General features: G+C 36.4%; 1 protein-coding gene across 1 annotated transcript in view; it reads left to right on the plus strand.

The window, feature by feature from the left end:
- The window catches only part of LOC140236297 (uncharacterized), a 191133-nt gene that overhangs the window by 60231 nt on the left and 112147 nt on the right, over positions 1 to 18755 (plus strand). The gene's annotated exons all lie outside the window — the stretch shown is intronic.

Raw genomic sequence — 18755 nt, forward strand, 5'->3', positions numbered from 1 at the left:
CAACACCTGTCGGTGTGGTCCTCTATTGACACTTGATCGGTGTTAGATTTAACACCCATGGTGTTAAATCTAACACCGATGTTTTTACAGTGTAGGAAAAAAATTATGTTCAAAATATTCCTGCAACAGAAACTCACTTTACTGAATTTTTAGGTCAGCGTAACTATGATTCCGTATTTTCTACACCAAACAATAGATTTGAAATAATTGATATAGTTTCCTTTTCTTTTGAGATGATTTTATACCTAAGGGAATTCCTCGGTTGCTGATCCACTTGCTCATACATCTAATTTCTCAATTCTTGGCGGTGTGTTACCCGGTAAAATGAAATTGGCTAAAAGTAATCCCAATATTCAAGAAAGGCAATAAACTTGTAGTCAGTAATTGACGCCCAATTTCATTATCATCTTTGCTATCCAAGGTTTTAGAAAACTTATTAACAAGAGAATGATTAATTGTTTGATGGTACATGAAGGTCTTACGAATTCTCAGTTTGGTTTTCTTGAGAATATAGTACTGCGCATGCTCTTTAACACTTTTTGATAGAGCAGTTCTTGCAATTGATAATCACTCTCATTAAGTTAGTATTTCTTGGACTTCTTCAAGGCCTACGTCGACACCATTAATCATGACATTTTACTTTATAAGATATCGCATTATGGAATACGTGGGGAGGCCTTGGAGTGGTTCAAGATCTACTTAGTTGATAGAAGACAATTTGTAACAATTAAAAATAATGATTCAGTTATTAGAGAAGTTAAATCTGGCGCCCCAAGGGGAAGTCGTTTAGGGCCGTTATTGTTCATCATTAAGCTTTTATTAATGAATTTTGTTGCGTATCTGATGACCTCTCTTTTATTCATTTGGCAGATGACATCAATGTATTTTTCTTTTTTGTTCATAATGACATTGATTTCCTCGTTCAACTCAATCAATATTGAGTTGAAAAAAAGTAACAAACTGGGTAAGAGCTAATAAGCTATCGCTGAATGCGAAAGAAACGAAATATATGATTTTCTTAGTAAAAATGTTGATAGTTTACAGCACAAATATAGCCTTAGATGATTCTCATATACAAAAAGTATATATCAGTTTTGTTTTTTGTAATTGTAGATTACAAATTTTCCTGGAAATCACATGTTGATAATGTTTATAACATAATTTCGTGTAATATAGGCGCCATAAATAGATTGAAATTTCATATATAAAAAAAAAAATCATTACATATGCTATATTAACCGTTAATATTGCCTAATCTTAATTATCGAATTTTAATTTGGGGCACACGAATCTGAATCTACTAAAAAGAGTGTCCTTTTGCAAGGAAAAAAAAAAAGGATTCTTTTAAAGAAGTCCGTTTAATTGCAATCGTATGACTCTACAGCACTGAACTAGTCAGTACACAGTCACATACTGACTCACTCACTTTCTTTTGGGATGTTTGTTGTCGTCTATGCTATAGTGCCCAAAGCGCATTAGGGCAATTACCCCCGAGGGCAATTACTCCCCCCCCCCCCCCCCCACTAAATACTGGTTAGTGGTAAGGTTAGAGTAAAGATTAGGGTTAGGGTTAGGTTTAGGGTTAGGAGTTTGGGTTAGGGTATGGATTAGGTTCAGGTTTAGGATTAAGGCCAGGGGAAGGGTCCGGGGTAATTGCCCAGGAGGTAATTTCCCTAGACCCTATGTACCTTAAGCGTCTTAGTAGATTAAGAGGACTAAGAGCGGAATTTCCACAGGTTATTCCTGTTCATATGTCCCTCTATTTCCTTTTTTTTCAGGCTTCACAATATTCTTTTTTTTTTCTCCAAAACTATCATCTGTTTCTCTTGACATGCTTCTGCTGATGATCGCTGTCTCCGTTGTGCGTTTTTGTTTGCTAGTTTGTATTCTGTTTTTTATTCCTGTCCATTCCGTTTGTTCCATGCAGCCTTTCCTTCAGTATTTGTATTGTTATCTAGTCTTGTTTCATGATTGTTAATTATCTGTTAATTTATATTTTAGTGGGCTTCAAGACCTCTTCCTCCTCTATTCTTTTTTTTATTTACTATGCTTCAATTCATCTTTCCATCGATGTTCTCTTCTAGAAGGGCCCACATTGTACAAGCTCTGTTTTTTTTTTTTTTTTTTCAGCGGGTCCGTCCATTTTCGCACTTTAAGCTAGGTTTTACATTTTCTTCACTACGACCACTTCTGTTTTTTTTTTTTAACTACAATCTATAATCACTTTAAGGTTCTCAGTTATTGTACAGTCTTTTCATTTTACAATGTCCTGTTTACCTTATTCTTTGTTATCAAAGAATGTGAAACATATATATTTTGTCCAAAAATGAAACGGACTTTGAATGAATTTCAATTAATAAAATTAAGATATGATTCAACCGTTAATCTCATTAGCTCTTAGTTACACACCTCCAAAACAGCTGCATGTACGTTTTCTACCATCACGGTGGATTATTACTTTTCACCTTCTGTCCATTAATGTTCCTTCCAATTAGCCATCGTTGGAAATTTACGAGGTGACATGGGGAAGAACTTTGTCACGTGACTTGGCGGAGGGTATGTGTTCCGGGTGTGTACTGAGGAAAGTAGAAATATTCAACTCACAATTTCACACGGATTTCTACAAGATACTCGGCGCAGAGTCTTCGAACTGTCAGGTAAGACCTTATAAAGATAGTTCCACGATAGGTATATCATAACGAAACTAGAAATGTCGCTTTGGCGACTGGCATGCCTCCGCCATAATGCATGATTTTCCCAATAGGTCTAGATAGTACATGTGGACAATGTGTGATTACATTTTCACAAAATTGGCAAAATATTGAAATGACAAGTTTGTCACAAATGTGTTGAATGTTCACCTTCCTTGACCTAGGTTTAATTGGATGAATAGGAGAGCATGTATCTAGGGATTTAAGGACTTTAACTTGACTTTGACCCATTCATACATTTAGGCATTGAGTAATTTTCAAGGTACAGGTGTGGAGAAAAAGTGCAATTTCTGAATTGAATAGTAAATTGTTACCATTTTCATCTGGCCCTTGACCCTAAAATTCATAAGATAATCACTTTCAGGTAGAACATGCATAATATGTACTAAGTTTCAAGATAATTTGAGCCACTTCGAGATATGGAGAAAAAAGTTAGTTCAGCACTTTCACTTGATCTTTGACCTTTTGACCTTTGAGGCAAAAAAAGAAGAAAAAAAAAAACTTTCCAGAGACATTCTAGTAGGTTACACATGCATACACCAAGTGTAAAAAAACTAATAACCCTGCTGGCATTGCATAAATATGAGGGAAATAGTAAAATTTTGAAGTGTTGCACTTGACCTTTGACCCCTGACCTTTGACCACATGAACCCTAGATTCTCTAGATAATCACTTCCAGTCAGTACATGTATATACTATGTTCCATGAAGATACCTTGAACAATAATTTTCCAAGGCACGGAGAAAAAAAAAAAAGAAGTTTTGATATTTTTACTTGACCTTTTGACCTTTGACCTCATGACCCAAACTTTCACCAGAGAATCTTAATTGGGTAATACATGTATACACTAAGTTTCAAGAAAATATCTTCAGGCATTCAATAGATATGGTGGAAAAAGTGAAATTTTATGTATTTGACCTTGACCTTTTGACCTTTGACCTTGAGCATGTGCACCCAAAAGTTGATAGGCACAACTTCACCCCCTAATACACATACATGCCAAGTTTCATTAGGATACCTCAACAGGTTTTGATAGTTACCTTGTCCACAAAATTCATTACGGACGGACGGACGGACGGAAGGACGGACGGACGGACAACCCGAAAACATAATGCCTCCGGCACCACTTCGTGGCGGAGGCATAAAAACTACGGATAGAGTGCTTAGTACATTCAAAAAGGCAATTCAAAATTTTCAATGTAGAGCTCACCTTCACTTACAGACAATGATAAGAAACAACAAAATGTAATTCTGTAATAAGATAACTGCCTAATTGTGTTCGTAGCTCCTGAAAAATAAGAAAAGAAAGAGGATAGTTATTAGCTCTATTTGAAAATGTAATGCCCCGTGTGCATGTTATGATTAAGTACATGTCAGACCTACTTAAAGGTGCATTATACTACGTTAAGCACTGAACTGTGTCCATTATCACTATGAAATGTGCGCTTGGAAGGAAAATATTAAACTATGTTTTTGCGCTACCGACATAATGTACACGCTTCATCTACAAACTGTTAACTCCTACGTCGTGGAGACATTGTATAGGCGTAAGACAGTATGTTATAGTATTACACCGATCCAGACGTGTAGCTTCTGCTTTCTGTTTCCTTTACTTAGTTCGAACGTTCGACCCTTTAGGCCTCCGTCAGGATCTATTATCACACAGTATACCATTGACAATGATCTTGTCAGTTATAACAGGAATTATTCTAAAATTTCTACACAGCAGGCAATGACGTGTATTACATAGAGAACAACACACATTCGGACATAACATAGGTTTTTCCGGTCAATTTTATATTGTTTTCATTCAAGTTTCTATTTTGAGCATTCGATTTTACGCATTCCACGCTCGCAGCACTGAATCTGCAGCTGAATATGGGCTATCCATCCATCTTCTCAGATGAAAAATGAAGCAAACAAACAAACAAACAAACAAACAAACAGATAAACATTAGACACTACAATATGGACCTACAGACGAGCATGATACATAAGGTTGGTCTACACCTTCGGGTAAAAAGAAAAAAAAAACACGACAATTTAGACTATGTTGAAACTGATAACATGAACATTGTATACGTCTTATTTGTTGTTTATAACTATCTTATTGGTTTACTTTTGTGGGACTATGTGAAATCATGGTGTGTCAGTTTGTCTTTAAATTTAAGTATTGTCGTTGTGTGGTTAGTGGGGAGTTGTCAGCATGCAGTACCATCAAGAAATGTGATTAGATTGTTAATGTGTTGTTTGGATGTAATGCTAATTGGACCTTACAATTTAAAATTGATCGAAATGAAAAACAAAGAATACATGAACAGAGAACAATGTAGAACCTTTAAAAATCATATATGCAAGCCTTCATATGTTGTGCATGCCCTTTCTCCTTTCTTAAAAAAAGTTTGCTCCATTTTTCCTCGTTACATTGACTGCACGAAGTATACAGGAACTTGATCGCCTAAAGATGAAATTGAACGCTCCAAACAAGCTCATCCATTCGGGACTATCACATGACTATCGCGTGAATTTGAATGCACGGGTAGGAAATGCAATGCTCGCATTTGGAACTTGAATCCCCAATAGTCCATGGGCCAGGTCAGATATTGGTATCACCAAAAGGGACAAAACTTTGTGGTGCCATTTTGTTTGTTGGGCATCTATATGTGTATCAAAGTATGATAGCAATTCCAAATGAGTAGCTTAGTCACGAAAAATGTAGTCATTTATCAATGCATTCTGGGCTTTAATAATCAGCCTGTGTGTCTGAATCGTGACTATACGCAAAACGATTTACGCAGCTGGGTTTCTCCGGAACTGACTGTTTTGAACGCGGTGTCTCTTTTTTGCGTGGTAGTCTACATTCAATGCAGCGGAGGCCATATCCAAAGGCCATGCTACATGGTACCTTTATGGAGAAAAAAAAAGTATGGAATGGGAGGTATTACCGCAAATCTATTTTCTTATTGTTTATTATTATTCATGTTCTTGCTAAATTACCTATGGAAATTGATTTCTATGATGAATTGCTACATTCCACTGTGCGTATTTTCACATCTTATGCCGAGCAAGAATTAGTGTCCTACAATTAAATGTTGTTTTCATACAACAGTTTTGCGGCCAATTCGAGGACCACATCTGGATAAGTGACTATAAATGTATATCTAAGACCTAGTCTTATTGAGGAGTACATAATAAGATAAGTGATGATAAATTTTCCTGTATGAAAGAACAATGAACACTGGAATCCTGGAGTGATCATAACAAAGATGGAAGTTTAATAATGACAAGATTATAGTATACAGAGGGGAAGACAGTACTGATGTAGATTTCATTATATATAGATAAAAGTGTCAAACATAATATATCAAAACTAGAATAGCGCTCTGAGAGCGCAGACCTCCCCCAAGCAGTTACTTTCCATCGATGATCTTGCTCTTCCCAAAGAGATTTTTCTCCTCTCCACCACTGGGGAAAAAGCTCTTTGGGTTCTTCCATAGAGATCAGTGATGTCCACCCATAGGTATACATGCTGAAAAATCGCCCGATGTCCCAATATTAAAGCCTTTTTTTAACGTCAGAAACCTACAGCTGCCCGGGGGAGGGGGGAGATGCTAATTATGCTTCTCGCAAAGTGGTTATCCTGGCATGACGCATGGCAAGGAGCAAGGTAATTTCGATTTAGCAATTCTATTTGTTCCTCAATATCTACTTGGATATATATACATATTTTTTTTTTGAATGTTTAATCGCAAATTTTCTGATAGTGTCACCAAAAATTTGCGTTCGTGTCAAAGGGGATCGATATAATATAATTAATCTCAAATATCTCCATTTGGTAAATATGGATTTGTCGGTTTTTGCGAACAAACTCTTCATTCATTGATAATTGAAGTTTTGCTAATTTCTGCAAAACGGTTCTTGTACAGTGGATATGAATAAGCAAATGAGTGAGCTAACCATGTCATAACCTCAATATTTTCCATTGATCGTGTACAAAAAATGAAGAGAATTCAATGTTTCTGTCATTGAAGTCCCAAACATGATGTTATACCTGGTTGAATAACTTCAGAATACTGATCAGTTAGATATACGAGGATTTGAGCTTGAGGCATAATTGCGTTTGAATGAAAAACTGGAAATTTCAAAATTTTATGTACAAGCTACATGGCCAATTGTGAGGGTATGACACGCTCACTTTCCCTTTTCCATAATTGTGATTATTCACATTGATTGTTCAAGAACTGTTTCCCAGAAACTTGTTGAAACTTCAAAATGTCATACCCAGCAAACACATAACGTTTTCAGAACGTTTCCTTAATTTTTATGCCTCCGCCACGAAGTGGTGCCGGAGGCATTATGTTTTCGGGTTGTCCGTCCGTCCGTCCGTCCGTCCTTCCGTCCGTCCGTAATGAATTTTGTGGACAAGGTAACTATCAAAACCCGTTGAGGTATCCTAATGAAACTTGGCATGTATGTGTATTAGGGGGTGAAGTTGTGCCTATCAACTTTTGGGTGCACATGCTCAAGGTCAAAGGTCAAAAGGTCAAGGTCAAATACATAAAATTTCACTATTTCCACCATATCTATTGAATGCCTGAAGATATTTTCTTGAAACTTAGTGTATACATGTATTACTCAATTAAGATTCTCTGGTGAAAGTTTGGGTCATGAGGTCAAAGGTCAAAGGTCAAAAGGTCAAGTAAAAATATTAAAACTTTTTTTTCTCCATACCTTGGAAAATTGTTGAAGGTATCTTCATGGAACATAGTATATACATATACTGACTGGAAGTGATTATCTAGAGAATGTAGGGTTCATGGGGTCAAAGGTCAGGGGTCAAAGGTCAAGTGCAACACTTCAAAATTTTACTATTTCCCTCCTATCATGCAATACCAGCAGGGTTATTTTTTTTTTTTACACTTGGTGTATGCATACATGTGTAACATAATAGAAATTCTCTGGAAAGTTTTTTTTTTCTTCTTTTTTTGCCTCAAAGGTCAAAAGGTCAAAGATCAAGTGAAAGTGCTGAACTAACTTTTTCCTCCATATCTCGGAAGTGGCTCAAGTTATCTTGAAACTTAATACATATTTTGCATGTTTTACCTGAAAGTGATTATCTTATGAATTTTAGGGTCAAGGGCCAGATGAAAAAGGTAACAATTTACTATTCAATTCAGAAATTGCACTTTTTCTCCACACCTGTACCTTGAAAATTACTCAATGCCTAAATGTATGAATGGGTCAAAGTCGAGTTAAAGTTCTTAAATCCCTAGATACATGCTCTCCTATTCATCCAATTAAACCTAGGTCAAGGAAGGTGAACATTCAACACATTTGTGACAAACTTGTCATTTCAATATTTTGCCAATTTTGTGAAAATGTAATCACACATTGTCCACATGTACTATCTAGACCTATTGGGAAAATCATGCATTATGGCGGAGGCATACCAGTCGCCAAAGCGACATTTCTAGTTTTTTTTTGAGGTTCCGTTCGTCTTTGTATAAAATGGACGTTTTTAAAACGTGAATACTACGTCAAAGTTGGGACTTAGAATTTACTGCACAGCACAGGTTTTTCGGAAAACGTTTTAAAAACGTCAATGGACGTTACAAAACGTTTTTATTATGTCTGCTACGTCTTCGTCCTTTACGAACGTTCACAAAATGTTTTTATTAGGTCTGCTACGTCGACTTTGTCTTTGATGAACGTTTAAAAAACGTTTTTATTTGGTCCGCTACGTGTTTGTCATTGGTTTCTTTATCATGAATATTCATGCCTACTAATGAATATTCAAATGAGAAAATATCATATTAACCATGTCTTCATACATTACAACATTTTGCTGGTGTATAAAAGAACGTGATACAGATATACCAATAGGGAATAGGATATAATATAGGTATAGGTGGTAGGACATAAGGAACAGATTAGGATAGGATTATATAGGATTACGATAAGGGTACATCAATCCCAGATTGTGCCGGTATAGTATCATAACTATAAACAGTATCAATGCCGTCAAAAAGAAAAAAAAAAAGCTAAGAAAACACATCTAACTTTTGACTTAATTAGCCGTAAATAATTAGTTGAATAATTGAGGTAAAACTTCCGTCATACTATGATCATGAATGCAAAGAGAAAAAAAATGGTTGTAAAAAGACGTTATAGACGTGTGCTATCTGGTAAGTCACAAATATACATCGAAAAAACTGACGTAAATATTTTACCATAGATACGTCGCTAATATGATGCGCTAAATACGTAACAAAACTGGCGTGAATTTTACGTCATAAATACGTCGCAAATATGACGTGATGAATACGTCGCAGAACTGACATGAAATTTACGTCATAACTACATGTTAAATATGACGTGATGAACACGTCACACAACTGACGTGAATTATACGTCATGAATACGTCCCTAATATGATGTGATCCTAAATAGTCATGAAATTTACGTGAATTATACGTCATGTATACGTCGTTTACATGACGTGATAAATATGTCGCAAAACTGACGTGAAATTTACGTCGTAAATTAAATACGTCGCTACTATGCCCTTATGGAACAAACACAGTGTTACCACAGTGTGTTCACATAGTTGACTATGTGTAAACAATGTGTTAACCATGTGGTCACAGTGTTGTCACAGTGTGGTATTTGAGATCACATAGTGTACCACATAATTGGCATACCGGACACAGAGTGGCACACATATACCACAGTGTGGTATAGTGTTACGACAGTGTGTTCACATAGTTGACTATGTGTAAACAATGTGCTAACCATGTGGTCACAGCGTTGTCACGGTGTGAGATTTGAGACCACATAGTGTACCACATTATTGGCATACTGAACACAGAGTGACACACATATACCACAGTGTGGTATATATCGAACTATGTGTAAACCCTGTGTTCATAATGCTACCACAGTGTGGTATTTCAGATTAAGTGTTTTACCACATAATCTCCACATAGATCACATACTGAACACACTGTGAATCATGTTTGACACAGTGTGGTATATTTTGAACTATGTGTAAACTCTATGTTGATAGTATTGTCACACTGTGGGATTTCAGATCATTCATTTACCACATAATCCACACAGACTTGGCATACCGGACACTGTGACTTGTGCTTACCACAGTGTGGTATATATTGAACTATGTGTAAACCCTGTGCTCGGTGTTGTCACTTTGTGGGTTTCGGATTATTCACCTGCATCATCTCCACATACTTGGCAAACTGAACACACAGTGTGGTTTATTTATGTGTACTCCTGTGTCCATAATGTTGTTACACAGTGGGATTTCATATCATTGATTTAATACTATAATGTCCACATACTAGATGTTTGATAAGGAAGAAAGACTATATTTTTTAATTTTGAATAACTAAAAAATAATGAAAATCAACTTTCCTCAAATTTACACAGAAGGTAGCCGCTAAATACCGCACAATTTTGTTGTGTACTGTTTCAAAATATTGCAGGGAACAGCATACAACAAAATTGTATGCCTGTATTAGCTACCTAATGTGTAAATTTGTGGAAAGTTATATTTTCTTGAGTTTTCAGTTATTCACAACCAAAAGCTCAAACTATTTTTTCAAACATCTAGTACTTTGACACACCATGACTCATGTTTACCGCATTGTGGTGTATATTGAACTTTGCTTTAGTATTGTCAGTAGGGGAATTCATATCTTGTACTACCACATGGCATGTTAATCCTTGTAAAACCAGGCTATTTCTGGTTTTGTTGGGGGGAGGAAGCATTTTACCATTTTGGTGAAAGGATTCAAATATTGTAGTTTATCAATAGATGTACATGTATATATCAAATTAAAAGAATATACCTTATCACTACATGTACTCCCCAGAGATTCAGTTGAATCCTTTCAAATTTCAAATACTGGCATGGAACAACAGATTCATTTAATGTGAGAATATGACCTATACATAATTATCCAACCTTCAGATGAATAAATCATGCACTTAGCGTTGTGTTAATACTGTTTACGGATGCATAACATCAAACACTAGAAATGATATAACACTAGGAGTATCTGTAGTTGTGGAAAGAGAACAAAGAGTGACATGTTATAACTTCCCTGTTTCTCTCATAAATCACATGCTTTCCTAAGATTTCACCAGGAGATATTGCATACAATCTACTGGTCACACGTTTCACTACTCTGATGTGTACAGCATCAGCATGGCTCTCCCTGTCTCTATTCTTTACAAATGGGCCATCATGCTCTACATACTTAATGAGAGGAAAGGCATCGCTGTCATCTTCCGAAGCCACAAAATCATGTACAAATGTCACTTCATTGCCTGTTACTTGTACATAATAATTTATTCTGGTAGTGTGCCGAGAATATTCAGTAGTATGGATACAAACTGTGTTTACAACTGTTTTCTTGTACACTTTAATTACAGAAAAATGTCACAGGATAGTCTTGTGGGGTTTTTTTGTGACATGCTATACCACATGACTATCACAGGAAAATACCACACAGCAGTACCACTCAGTAGTACCAACTGGAATGTAAAAAAGCAAAAAACAAAACAAATGCATATTCCAGAATCTCATTAATAGGTGAGTTATGCTGCGAATCATGACAATTGATTTAACTCTTTATGTGCCATGGCGGAAACCCCCTGTGTGCCACGTTATTCTGAGACACGAAGGTAGTCATGCTTTGAGAAAGAATTCTGTTTTCTAATTTGAATAAATTCTTCAAATTTCTGTTAAGATGGGCGTAATAGTAAGCAAAGTTGAAGAGGAATGTAAAGCTTGTATGACGAATCTGTTCTCAATTTATCTTTTGAATGACCAGTTGCTACATTACTGTAAAGGCATGACTTTTGCACATAAACCCGTGACAGAAACTTAGAATGTAAGATCAAATCTAGCTGGGAACACCGCTTGATAGTCAATCACCACATAGAATGCAAGCTGTATATGAGAGGAAGAAAAGCACGAGAAACGCTTTCATTGTGCAGCGGGATTAGCAGTGATTAGCGATTTATCGATCGGTTTTGGCGGCTTTGTTTGTTGAGCAGAATATGCGAAGTTGGCACGCCGTCGACTGAGTCGGATGTGCGAACGTGGCACATAAAGAGTTAAGCAGTACTTAACCTGTTCTATACTCCTACAGTATTACCTATCAAGTGGGAGTGCTGAGGTACAGAATGTGATACTTCATGCGGTATTTCTGTGGTATTCCTGTGGTGACACTGTGGTATTCCTGTGGCAACACTGTGGTATTCCTGTGGTATTCCTGTGGTACAGACTTTGCATAGCTCATGAATATTTATAAAAAGCAACCTAAATTTGAGAAAATTCATAAAATACTTCTAAATTCGAAGTATTTGTGATGGGATTCCTTTAAACTATTGTCTAATAATGTTATGCTATACCAATGTCATAAATTTTGTTATGAAAAGGTAATTTCATATTCAATAACAGTGTTATCTACTCAGTAACCGTGCCTTCATGCTTTACAAATATTGATACACCTGATGACTATACGGTATTTGATATATTTGATGACTATGTGGTGACTACCACATTGTACTGTGGTGGACTATGTGGTGACTGCCACAGTGTGGTAGACTATGTGGTGAATACCATAGTGTGGAGGACTATGTGGTGATTACCACAGTGTGGTAGACTATGTGGTGAATACCATATTGTGGTGAATTATGTGGTGACTACCACAGTGTAATGGACTATGTGGTCATAACCCTGTGGTCATAGTGTGTGACACTGTGGTTTAATTCACAGTGTTTTTAATATGTGTTTTGGACCATGTGGTAATGCTATGTTGCACAGTGTGGTGACGCTGTGTTTCACACTGTGGCAAATACACAGTGTTACCACACGTCCCAAAATCACATATTAAACACATATTAAACACATGTGTGCCACACTGTGTTGCACACTGTGTTACATAGTGTGGTAAAACTGTGTTCTTTCCATAAGGGTGACGTGATGAACCCGCCACAAAACTGACGTGAAATTTACGTCTTGAATACGTCGCTTATATGACGTGATAAACACGTTACAAAAGTGAAGTGAAATTTACATCATAAATACATCGCTAATATAACGTGATGAACACGTGACAAAAACAGACGTGAAATTTACGTCACAAAAATACGTCGCTTACATGACGTGATAAATACGTCGCAAAACTGACGTGAAATTTACGTCATAAATACATCGCTACTATGATGCATTGAACACGTCACAAAACTGACGTGAAATTAATGTCTTAAATACGTCGCTAACATGACGTGATAAATACGTCGCAAAACTGACGAAATTTACGTCCTAAATACATCGCTAATATGACGTGATAAACACGTCACAAAACTTATGTGAATTATACGACATAGATACGTCGATAATATGACGTGATGAAGACGTCACAAAACTGCATTGAATTATTCGTCATAAATATACGTCGGTGATGTGTTATATGACGTGATAGATATTTGTCTTGAGACTGACGTGAAATTTACGTCATAAATACGTCGCTAAAATGACATGATGAATACGTCACGAAACTTAAAATTTAAAATCATTTTATGGTATCAACCCAGCAAACAGATAACGTTTTCAGAACGTTTCCTTAACTTTTTTTTTCAGGTTCCGTACGTCTTTGTATAAAATGGACGTTCTTAAAACGTTCATATAACGCTAAAGTTTACTTTTTTTTGGAAAACGTTTTAATAACGTCAATGGACGTTACAAAACGTTTTTATTATGTCTGTTACGTGTTCGTCATTGTTTTCTTTATCATGCATATTCATGCCTACTTATGAATATTCAAATGAGAAAATATCAGATTTGAGTGTCTTTTGATTTTAGTAACCATGTCTTCATACGTTACAACATTTTGCTGGTGTATAAAAGAACGTGATACAGATATACCAATAGGGAATAGGATGTAGTATAGGTATAGGTGGTAGGACATTAGGAACAGATTAGGATAGGATTATACAGGATTAGGATATGGGTACGTTAATCCCAGATTGTGCCTGTATAGTCTCATAACTATAATTTTGTTTAATATCCAATGAAAAGTAAACATTAAACGTTCTTAAAAGGTGTCTGAACGTTCTAGAAGGATATGAAAGGTTCTCTAAACGTTCTGGAACGGATCATAATACTTTTTAGACGTTCTTAAAATGTTCTTTAAACGTTCTAGACGGTTCTAGACGGTTGTCTGGACGTCCGCAGAATATCCACAGAACGTTTTGAATATTCTTAAAAGGTTTTACTGACGTCTCTAACGTCTATAAGGTTTTCTGCAGGTCCTTAAACATTCCGGAAGGTTGTGTTTTTTGGTTTTTAAACGTTTAAAAAACGTTTTAATAACGTCCATTTGAAACGTTTTAAATACGTCGAAAACCTTCCACAAAAAGACGTTCTGAAAACGTTTTGAGAAAACGTCCAAACGAACTTGGAACGTTTCAAGAACGTTCAGAAAACGTCCACATTTCTACCGTTGAACTCGTTAGGGCCCCGTCACACTGCCCAAAAGTCGCGTAAACGCATGAATCACTTAAGAAATTCGAGCCTTACTGCCCCTGTAACAAGGCAAACGAATGGGAACCGTAGGACGATTTTTGACAGCCGCTGATATCCGTTAAAATGCGTTTCATGTCCTTATTATCCTTTGGATGGACGTTTGTCTTCCGGTGATGTTCGTCAGAGCGGCCAGAAAACTTAGAGCATGCACAAAATTTTTCCTCGCCAAACACAGATAGCGCGATCCGACCCTTATCCTATACATGCACGTTTTCTCCTGTATCTGTACTGTACTTTGTCGTTTTCCTCGCGTTTCGATCCGCTAAGCCTCCTGTAAAGTCCGTTGCTGCAGAATGCCAACATGACCCTCCAAAAGTATATTGCCGCTTGGATTAGGGAAAACAAGCAACAGAGAAGGCAGATGCGGTCCAAGAAGTGGCAAATTGGTCACACAGGCATAATTGTCATATAAACACAAAGGCGACACAAATTCCAACTACTTTGCTAAGTGACCCCGAATTTACCTTGCAAATGTTGTGTTTCAGGTGAAATGGTGAGATTCACATAAAAAAGAAAGCAAAATGCATTATATGTTTCAAGGTCGGAAAGACCATCATCTTCTTGGGGGAAGAAAACAACTTCCCATCCCTCTGTGACAGGACAAGTCTTTCGGAAAAGCAAGATTTTCATTCAGTTTGCTATCATGGTTGTTGAAAGATTGTTGTAAATACTAAGGAACTGCAGAGATCTGAACAAAATTTATGGAAGCATGCATAATTATTATCGCCTATAATACACTAGTTGTAGATTTTACCAGCAAAAAGGGCAGCCTCGATCAGATTCGCTATCATAGGGCAATGAAGTATATTCAATATGACCGGGCATCGGCTGAGATAAACTGTTGAATATTCACAGGTTAAAAGTTATGAATGAACTTTTAGTTAAAATGAAACAATGAGTAGAAGCCGTCAAAAAAAAAAAAGAAGAAAAACACCACGACGTCAAGGTTCGATTAGCGTTAGGAAATCTTAATGAGCCATCTTACTGTCATGTGACTGTAATGCATTTGATTTGATGTATCACAGAAACTGTTTGAGAGAAAATAGAGACTGCTTCAAACCTTGAGTCCAAACTTGAAAAATGTATTGCTGACATTGATATTCTGAATGCAGTCAAAAAAGTGTTTTATGACTTCAGGATTTTCAAATACAACGGATGAGCTAATTGAATCTTTACTTGGGAAAATCAACGTTCATCCGGGGGTTGGTGGGTTGGGGATTTGATTTGAAGAAGGATACACATGTAGTTATAAATGGTATGACAGATTTCGGTAGGATTTAATATTTAGGATAGATGTAGATTTGTTTCGGTTTGGGGGGGGGGGTTGGTCGGGTTTTTTATGACTGATTTCATTTTAGATTTGTATAATGTATTTGTGTTTTTTATGTATATGCCCTTGTAAGTAAAAGGTGTTACATGATCCAAACCAATATATTCAAGGGATATAGGTTTGGTAGGGCCCTATATGTTAAAACTTTCTCGTGAAGAAATTGTTAGTAGGGTTGGTTTATAATCGAGTTATCTATGTTGAGATTATTTGTAGCATAAATTGACAAATGGATTTGTTTGTGATTCGAATTGCCATTTGTAACGTTTTTGTTCATGTTACACCCAGAATGGGTCGATTTATGAATGATTTGAATGAAATCAATTAATATCAAGGAAAAAAAAATGTTGAGGTGGTTTATTTGCCTTATGAGGATTTGAGTGTTTGTTGCTGTTTGTTTACAATACGTATGTATTGGCGGTGTGCATATGACAAAGAATAGTGATATGGAATTTATAGTTAAGACTGATGGAAGAATATGACTACAGTGAAAAAATGAACAAAAACAGATAACATTTAGGGAGGGTACCTCCCTCGTATGCCTTTTCTCTCGGTCTCTCTCTCCTAGCCCGCCTTAACGCTGAAATTGACACACCCATACTATTTTGAAATCAACGCTGCTGTGAACTCTATAAATACGTGCTCATACACGTTGAAGGCTTTTTCATAATTGCCACAGTAGTGCCTGCCGCTCAAAAAAATTTGTTCGCACAAACATCAAAACACGAACACAAACAGACACACGTACGCATACAAAAACACGTATACACACAGACAAACAAACCACTACCACTATACAACCACCACACATGCACAGTTTCTATTGTATTATTATACAGTCAGTCGTCACGGCGTGCGAATCTCGCTCAGAGCGCGGAGGACGTATGCATGCTCGGAGCGGTCATGAATACATAATTAGCTGTGCAGTGTTGTTTTTAAACTATCGTTGTGCAGCCCCAGCATAACATTTACAGCTCATTTTTGCATTAAATGAAAGAAGAAAGCTCAAGGTCTAATTTAATGACAATGATTTGATAATACTGGAAAGGGAAATAAGGGTAAAAATACGAGTAATTCCACGCGTTGAAAATATAAGATTTAAACCCGAAAGAAGTGGGTCAAATACGTTCTTAACCACCTTGCATCTCTTTCAAACTGAATAAGTAGGATACTTGATTATCTAATTTTCAAAATATGGGCAAATCAAGTCACTCTATCTTTTATACCTCATGGGATCCAGCAAGTTACAACAGTATGTCACATCACTCTTTGTTCGAAATCGTCCATTAGCGCCTTCGTACAATGCTGTATCGTGATTGGTCAGAAACGACGGTCGCATGACGCCATCACATCGTCTGCTACTGTGGTTTTTCACTTCTTGTGCCGGGTCTCGAAGACTGAAACTCGGCTTAAACGTGTATATAATAGGTTTATTCTGTCATATTCTGTCAAAATTTCGTTGATAATTATTCAAGGATTCGTTATCGCCACTTTGTGTTCGCATGGATTTGTCATGTGTTTGACTACTCGCAGATACGAGCACGTCAGCAATTTCACACGTTGTAAAAAAAACCCCACATGGTTCAGTCCCGTATACTGATATTTGTGTTACGATGTTTCTCATGCCTTTTCTTTTCTGAAATGTTCCATTGTGATTTTCTTTCCATGCTTAGTTTTCCATCAAATTGTGGACTACTGGTGATTTGCATGAATGTTAATCTTAAATAATCTGATGAACTATTAATCATGCCACATGTTGTTGTTGTTATTATTATTATTATTATTATTATTATTATCATTTTTTATTATTCTAGAGCCCGAAGGCCTGGATTCATGAAGCAAGCAGTTTCGTTTTCTTTTCAGGGTGATTATTTAAAATGTTAATCCCCCCTTATTTTTTTTTTTTTTTTTTTTTTGGGGGGGGGGACTCCCGTTTCTACAGAAGACTCTCTGGAAATGAACAATTATGAACCAGCATAGAATCAGAAGCATGTCATTGAACAATCTCTCTAATAATTGCATTTCAACGTTGGCAGCTCTATATTATGAATGCAAACATCATCCCCCCCCCAAAAAAAAAATAATAATAAAAAAAAAACAAAAAAACAAAATAAAAACACACACACACATCTCAGAGAGGGAGAAAGGGAGAAGGAACATGAACACACACTCCCCTCACACAGCAACAAGCATTAGTGAATATATTTGACTACACAATCAGGAAAAAGAGGAAGAAACCTATATATGATAATAAACTTGTGAAGCAGAGTTTAGAAAAAAACAAGTTTTTATTTGTGGACAATACTACCACAGAAGTACACAGGAATACATGGAATGTAAAAGAGGTACACAATGCGCACAAACCATGTGCAATTCATCCATCAAGGTGTAAATAATGTGAATATTCAGAAGGTACATGTGCATGAGGCAAGATGATTGTATATCTGCACACAGTACTGACTTTTCTTCACACGTGAGTTAAGGTCTTTGACAAGCAGACAATTTGCATAAATTTACTATTCCTGAATTTTCTCGATACCTCTTTATCCTTAATACTGTCATTGGGTACAGGCTTTTCAAAACTTGTTAGCTGCTTTAGCTTTGTCATTTCTCCCCCAATAGACTAACAAAATAAATGGGTTAACCCCATTATTACTAATCACACACACGATAACACGATAATCACAAAAGATGAAATTGCTACATGCAAAACATGACTGGAAAGGATTAAAATTGGATCCTTGTTCATGACTTGTGAAAATGAGGGTGAAGAATACAAAACACTTTATAAATACAGTCAACTCCGCGTAAGTCGATTTTCATGGGACTGCATGAAATATGTCGACTTGCGCAATAATTCGGCTTATACAGAGTTTTAATACATGCAAATCCATGGAGAGAAATAATACTGAGACTTTTTCAAACTCATTGACTTAAGCCGATTATTCGAGATATTTAACGTCGACTTATGCAGAGTTGACTGTATATCCCATATTTATCAGAAGTCGTATCAACTTAATATTTCAAGCAAATGAATGTCAAAATCTACGTTCACGGCCTGTTTCTTTATAATTTTGGCAAGAGCAAAATAGGTATTCAA

Source organism: Diadema setosum, chromosome 12, assembly GCF_964275005.1.
Source record: "Diadema setosum chromosome 12, eeDiaSeto1, whole genome shotgun sequence".
NCBI classification, from domain to species: Eukaryota; Metazoa; Echinodermata; class Echinoidea; order Diadematoida; family Diadematidae; genus Diadema; species Diadema setosum.